Source organism: Lipotes vexillifer, unplaced genomic scaffold (genome assembly GCF_000442215.2).
Source record: "Lipotes vexillifer unplaced genomic scaffold, Lipotes_vexillifer_v1.1 scaffold440, whole genome shotgun sequence".
Taxonomy (NCBI): domain Eukaryota; kingdom Metazoa; phylum Chordata; class Mammalia; order Artiodactyla; family Lipotidae; genus Lipotes; species Lipotes vexillifer.
Genome location: NW_006778543.1, coordinates 1,748,579 through 1,756,056, shown reverse-complemented (window position 1 = coordinate 1,756,056; position 7,478 = coordinate 1,748,579).

The following is a 7,478-nucleotide window of genomic DNA, read 5'->3' as shown; positions in this document are numbered from 1 at the left end:
TTTTTTGCGGTACGCGGGCCTCTCACTGCTGTGGCCTCTCCCATTGCGGAGCACAGGCTCCGGACGCACAGGCTCAGCGGCCATGGCTCACGGGCCCAGCCGCTCCGCGGCACGTGGGATCCTCCCAGACCGGGGCACGAACCCGCGTCCCCTGCACCAGCAGGCGGACTCCCAACCACTGTGCCACCAGGGAAGCCCCATACATTATTACTAACGATGTTTGGTACTTAATAGTGGCTTACTATGTGTCAAGTACTACAATAAATGCTGTACGTATGTCAGTCAATCTGCAGAATAATACTGCCTCCCTATAGAAGTGTAGTTAAAAACATAGAGACCAGGGACTAATGATAATAAATGACATTATGTAAAATTAGAATATTTTCCCATAAGTTTAATAAATTTGTATACCCTCCACCATGCTTGGCAAAATAATTGAGCGCTCACTAAATATTTATTAGAACATCATATTTGTAAGCATTCTACAATTAGAAATCATATCTTCTATTTCATTTTACCTCACAATAACCTCAAAGGTAGATAAATACAGGAAAATAACCCACATTTTATGGATGAGGAATGAGCCTCAGGAAAGTTAATTGATTTGCCCAAGATAAGCAAGTCTTTTCACTGCAAAGCTTTCTAATTTTACTTCCTCACCCCACTGCTTGCCCATTTATTGTTGGATGGTTTCAACATTTGAGTGTCAATTTATTCTTCACCTAGAGCCCTGAGTTATCTCTTTAAATCTGTGCTTCATAAGTTTAGTCCTGTGCTCTAACCTTGCACTGTCCTTATAGAGTTATTAGGATAAAGTTCATAGACTTAAGCATGGCCTAGAAGGGCCTGGAAAGAAGCCAGACCTTTCCCTAACTCCCTGGCTTCATCTCAAAGTCCGTGGATTTCACTCAGTTTCTGAACCCCAACTCCTGCTTGAAGGAGGGTCTTCACATATGCTCTTCCCTTTGTTTCTAAGAACATTTTCCTCCTCCACCCTTAGGTCAAGCCAGCTTTTATTCAGCTTTCAGGTTTATGATTATGTCACTTACTCATCAAAGATTTCCCCAACTTCCCACATTAGAAGACTCTGTAATTTACTTGCATACACTCAATATATAAAGAAAACATTTGTCAAGGTCTTTTGGGCTGTGCTGTAGATGAACCAATTCCCTATTTGGTCAATTTCCTGAAGTATGACTTACAGTGAGAGAGAGAGCCCACCTCCCATTAGGGAACCCTCACGTTCTTAGATTTCCTTTCAGCTAGAGTGCAGATGAATGGACTAGGTTTAGCAAATTATATACACCTGCTTCCAGGTTCAAATGAGAAGCTAGTAACCCAAAGAAGCATAAACAAAAGAGGATTTATTCCAAAGTGGCAAGAGTGGCTATGCTGACATCCAGTTTTGAGGGATCACAGTGGCATCAGGAGCATTGGTGCTGATGGTAGAATCCTTGATGCAGTTCTGCCAATGTAAGGCGTGCCAAGTCGTGGATTCCAGTGATTAATGGAGTCGCAAGTAGTGCCCTCACTGGACTAGGTCTGCAGCTTAATTTGGGGCATGGCTTTGGCTATGCATCCACCTTTATTCCCATCCACTTTCTGAGAGTGGTTTCCCAAAACTTCCTGCCAGATCTAAAAATTATCACATCTTTTCAATAAATTCTATTTCTGTTTAAGTCAGCCAGGTTCATTTTCTGTTGCTTGCAAATTAGGACCCTGAAAAAACATTCTTGTTCTTTATAGCCTTATGATTTAAAATAAATACTTATTTCAGTGATGTCTGCCTCCTCCACTGAACTCTAAGTTTGTATCTCTAGTGCCGAGTGAGTGAATTAACTTGTGCAAAGCACTGTGCCTAAATGATAGAGAGGGTAGGAGACAGTAGGGCCTACAAAGGAAAATCACAAACATGATCCTCAATAGGAAAGATATATTTATAATGAATTAACGTGTGTGCATACACAGACATCTATCTATGAATGTGCGTGTGTGCATATGTATATGTATATGAACTAATGAATGACTATTACATAAGATAGAACATGAAAGATGTTGGAAAGATAGGTCAAAAGGAGAACTAAAGGCATTGTGAAAGAGCTGACTTTCAGGAAGAAGCTTGAAGCATAGATTCAAAGGTTGTAGGAGGGATTATTCAAGGGACTGGACAATCGGAGGTGTGAATAAAGGCACAGAGGTTGGAATATACAGAGTTATAAGCAATTTGCCATTTACCTAGAATTTGCATCACTTATTTTTAGAACTTTGTTATACGGTGCACAAATATTTAGGAGTTTTAAGTCCTCATGATAAATTGACCCTTCTATCATTGTGAAATAACCCTCTTTAGTTCTGATAACTTTTTTGGCATTGAAACCTGTTTAATCTGATATTAATATAGTCCCTCAGGTTTTCTTCTGATTACTCTTACTATGGTGTGCTTATTATACAGTATTATTGAAAAGCATTTTTACTGCAAATAGAATTTTAGGTTGACAGTGTTGTTTTTTTTCCCTATCTCTTGTTTTGTTTTTTAGTAGCTTATGGGTGGTGTTCTACTCTCTTCTTGCTTGCATTGTTTCCAATGAGAAGTCTGTTTCCGTTCTTTGTTTCCCTGTATGTCATGCGTCTTTTATGCTGGTTACTTTGAAGATTTTCTCGTTTTTTAAAAAAATTATTTATTTTTATTTTATTTATTTTTGGCTGCGTTGGGTCTTCGCTGTTGCGCTTGGGCTTTCTCTAGTTGCGGCAAACGGGGCTACTCTTCGTTGCAGTGCGCGGGCTTCTCACTGCGGTGGCTTCTCTTGTTGCGGAGCATGGGCTGTAGGCACGCAAACTTCAGTAGTTGCGGCATGCGGGCTCAGTAGCTGGGGCTCTCGGGCTCTAGAGTGCAGGCTCAGTAGTTGTGGTGCACAGGCTTAGTTGCTGCGCAGCATGTGGGATCTTCCCAGACCAGGCCTCGAACCTGTGTTCTCTGCATTGGTAGGTGGATTCTTAACCGCTGTGCCACTAGGGAAGCCCTGAAGATTTTCTCTTTATTACTGTTTTTAAGAAATTTGATTATTATATTTTTTGTAGATTTTTTCATGTTTCTAATTCCTGGGGTTCACTGAATTTATTAGATTGAATTTATTAGATCTGAAACTAATTACAAATACATTGAAACATTTGAGAATATCCCACTGCTCACTATGCTGCTCATTTGTTAGTCTTTTTTTTTACTCAGTGTGTTTCATTTTATGTTCTATTTCTATGTCTTCATATTAACTGATATTCCCTTCTGTGTCTAAACTGCTGCTAATCCTCTGCAAAGTATTTTTCATTGCAGACACCATAGTTACCATATCTAGAAGTTCAGTTTGGGTCCTTTTTATATGACATGCTCAATCTCACTCTATTTTTTAAGATATGGAATACATTTATAATAACTGTCGTAATGTTCTTCCTACTAATATAATCATCTGTATCATTTCTTGGTCTGTTTACCATGGTTGATTCTTATCCTAGAGTCTAGCTAAGGGGTATGAGACAAGTGAAAATATAGTATCAATTTAGTGAAGCAAGTGTTCTATGTGGAGTGGGCACATCAGGTTAGGGAAACATGTTGGGTGGGAGGGGACCCTACATAATCTTCAGTAGCCAGAGAAATGCTGCCATAATGAGTTTGCCTTTAGGACCCAAAGGAATTATCCAGAAAATAGATATGGGGTAGGGTGGTAAGAAGAAAGCATGTTCCATTAGAGGGAAGACAATGTGTAAAGGTCTGGAGGCAGGAGGGTTATTGGAACTGTAGGGGGATTAATAGGTCTGGTGGAGGTAAGAGAGTGCATCAGAAGCTATACCCCAGAAATACACTGAATGCATTCCAGGGTGTTTGAAATGGATCCTGAGACAGTAGGGAATCCTAGAGGAGTTTTAAGCAGAGGTGCGACTGCAATCAACTTTGTGTTTAGAAATCATTCTGGGGCTTCCCTGGTGGCTCAGTGGTTGAGAGTCTGCCTGCCGACGCAGGGGACACGGGTTTGTGCCCCAGTCCGGGAAGATCCCACATGCTGCGGAACGGCTGGGCCCGTGAGCCATGGCCGCTGAGCCTGCGCGTCCGGAGCCTGTGCTCCACAACAGGAGAGGCCACAACAGTGGGAGGCCCGCGTACAGCAAAAAAAAAAAAAAGAAAAGAAAAGAAAAGAAAAAAGAAATAATTCTGATAGCATTGTAGAAAATACAAGAAAGGGAAACAAGACTGCTCAAGTATTCATCGTGAGAAGGAATAGCATCCTGAGATAGAGTGAGAACATGGGAATGGAGAGATCCCAATGGATATATCCTGGAGAATAATATGGTAGGACTGCCAGACCTTATAACTGGTTAAATATGTGACTATCAAGGGAAACACCCAGATGTTTGTGTTGGATAACTGGATTAATGGTCCTGTTTTCAATGAAACAGGATCACTGTTAGATATCCTAAAACTCCTTGTAAAGTAAGAGAAAGTAGGGAAGGTTGGAGTGGCTTAGATTTGTTTTCATACATTGAACATATTGTCTGCTTGTGCCAAGCACAAAGACAGGCACAGTGAAAGAAGGTATGGGTTAATAAGTGAGAAAAATAGCGGGGAGGGGTGGTGGAGGAAATTGATACCTCAGAATCCCTAAGTCAAGATTAGATAACATGAATTAATAATGGAAACAAAAGTCTTAATTATGACATTTTTTCAGCCCCCCTGGGCAGTGTGAGAATAGAATCAAAGAGCAGATGCAGATGATGGATTGAATCCATGCTGCAGAATATGGGGCAGTGTGGATAAATTTATAGTAAAGTATAAAATGGGAGGCAATATCTGGGACTATTACAAGTATCTCTAAAATGCATTCTCATAAGCACAGGATGGATAGAAACCAGAAAAGCCAGAATGGGGCCAATGAGAGAATTAGGAGGGAATGAAATGCTGGAGGCCAGGAAGGCTGAGAAAGGAAGAAGAGTTAGATGGACAGAAGATGTCAGCATTCAAGGGAATAGTGCTGGAGAAGTGCCAGGCAATAAGGTGGGTCCAGATGTGATTTCAGCTCATTGAAGGTAGCAAGTGGTTGTAAGGCAAAATTGTTGAAAGTGTCATGAGTAGGAATGATGACATTCCAAAAAATGGGGTCCAAATGAAATCTGTGAGCAAGGTAAAAGTCATGTTGAAAGTCAGTAAACCACAGAAACAGGATGCGGAAAGAGCAGAAAAGTGAACCTGTGAAGAGCGCACAGTTGACTGTGTGGAGGAAGAGAGAGATATGGGATGAGTGCTTTTCTTTCTTTGATTCCAGAGCTGTTGCCCTCCATTAGAAGAAAATTGGTATCGTCAAGAGTAAACAGGTTTTGGGGGCTTCCCTGGTGGCGCAGTGGTTGAGAATTTGCCTGCCAATGCAGGGGACACGGGTTCGAGCCCTGGTCTGGGAGGATCCCACACGCCGCGGAGCAACTGGGCCCGTGAGACACAACTACTGAGCCTGCGCGTCTGGAGCCTGTGCTCCGCAACAAGAGAGGCCGCGATAGTGAGAGGCCCGTGCACCGCAATGAAGAGTGGCCCCCACTCGCTGCAACTAGAGAAAGCCCTCGCACAGAAATGAAGACCCAACACAGCTAAAAATAAATTTAAAAAAAAAAAAAAAGAGTAAACAGGTTTTGGTAGTGGTCATGAGAGTGGAAAATCATTCTAGAGAGGAATGCATTTTTATTATTGTAACATTTTAAAATAATATGTTACAATAATAGGAGAGGCTTCAACTATATTTTTTTTATTCCACTGGTCATTGTGGAAGCAGGTAGAAAGCAGGTAGAGTCGGGGATGCTGGGGGATACATGGTGCAGCAAGGAGCGTGCTGGAAGGGACACAGTGAAGTTTTCCCCTTGGTGGTAATTTTTAAGACAAGCACAGTTGAGGCTTTTCTGAGTCACTGAGCACTTCTGGGAACTTCAAAGTCATTGTAGGCTTATTCATTGAAATTCTGGGGGTCCATCACTATAGCTGCACATCTTCAGGGTAAAGAACTTGAAGAGGTCTTCCTTTTGGACGTAGTTTGTTTATTCAGAGCTGTTGGGCAGAAAAAAAAATAAAACAATCACGAAAGATCATTCCCTGACAATCTGGATCTAAACACAGAGAGGGTTCATTGATCAACAAATGAAATTTCCTATTAAATGAACACCACACATTGAATGTCAAGAAGTAATGGTTTTTAGAGGTGGGGAAGATCAGAGATTTACACAAAACGTTTCACTCACACCCTGTTTTCTGGTATCTACCCTGATGCTGCCACCACACCTATGAGTTTCGCTTATTAAAATAATAAAGAGGCAGAATGACTAAAATCTGATGACCAACGCATACAGCTAAACACAGTTCCTCAAAGGCTAAACCTGACAGACAAGATTATTATTCAACTTGGAGAATGTCTGGTGATGTTGCCTAATATTTTTTCCAACCTGCTCTACATGTGTATGCCGCTGTGTGTAGCTTTGCTTATTTTCAGCTGATCTTTAAGAAAATTAATCTCATCTCCTTTATTTCACTTATTAAATGTTGACGTTAAAACCAAATATAAAATGGGGATGAACTGGGGCAGGGAATCCAAACCATACACAGAATCCTTAAAAAAAAAAGAAAAAATCTGACTTTTAAGCGTTTAAAAGACAACAGAAATTCATAAGTTTCAGACAGGTGAAATCAATAAGTTTTATGTGGAAAATATAACCTACGCAACATCATGTGTACACAACAGTGTGATGTGTGCATGTGTAAAAATCAGAAAAATAGTAGTCATCATATCAGCTACCATTTGAGGAGCACTTACTATGAGTTTCTTCTTTTTATGTTATATCATGTAATTCGGGTATCCATACGGAGTAGATAACCTCAGCCCCATTTCACAGATGAGCACACCACTGGCGCGCACAGCATTTGGTTACCTGCCCGGCATACACTGCCACTAGATGTTGGAGCTGACCCATCTGACTTCAGTAGGCGACACTGTTCTAGTGGTGTTTTTAAAATCCCACAAGAGTCCCATTTTAAGCTGATCCACTCCACTTTTTAGGTGTGACTGATGACCTTGATTTCACCTTCTGAGTCACAGCTCCAAGACCAGTCTTGCAGTTAAATTGAGGGAAGTGGGGTAGGGGAGCTGTGAGAGTTGGGGGGAGGACAGGTGGAAGAGAATAGGTGGAAACCAGGGGAGGGAAAGAAGGAACAAATAAAGAGCGGAGCGGTGAGCCGGGCGTCGAGACGCTCCAGGAGCGCTGACCGCTGGCTGGCAAAGGGCACCAGAAGAGCAAAGAAGGAAGGGCCGGGCCAGGTGGCCGCCGCACCTGTGCACGTGACACGCGTGGGCGCCGGGGCGGAGGCGCGCTCACCTGGGCCCACGTGACGGGGCGGGGGCCCGCTTGGCCGAAGACAGCGCTGCCACGCCCCCCTCCCGGGCGGCGCGCCCGGAGCC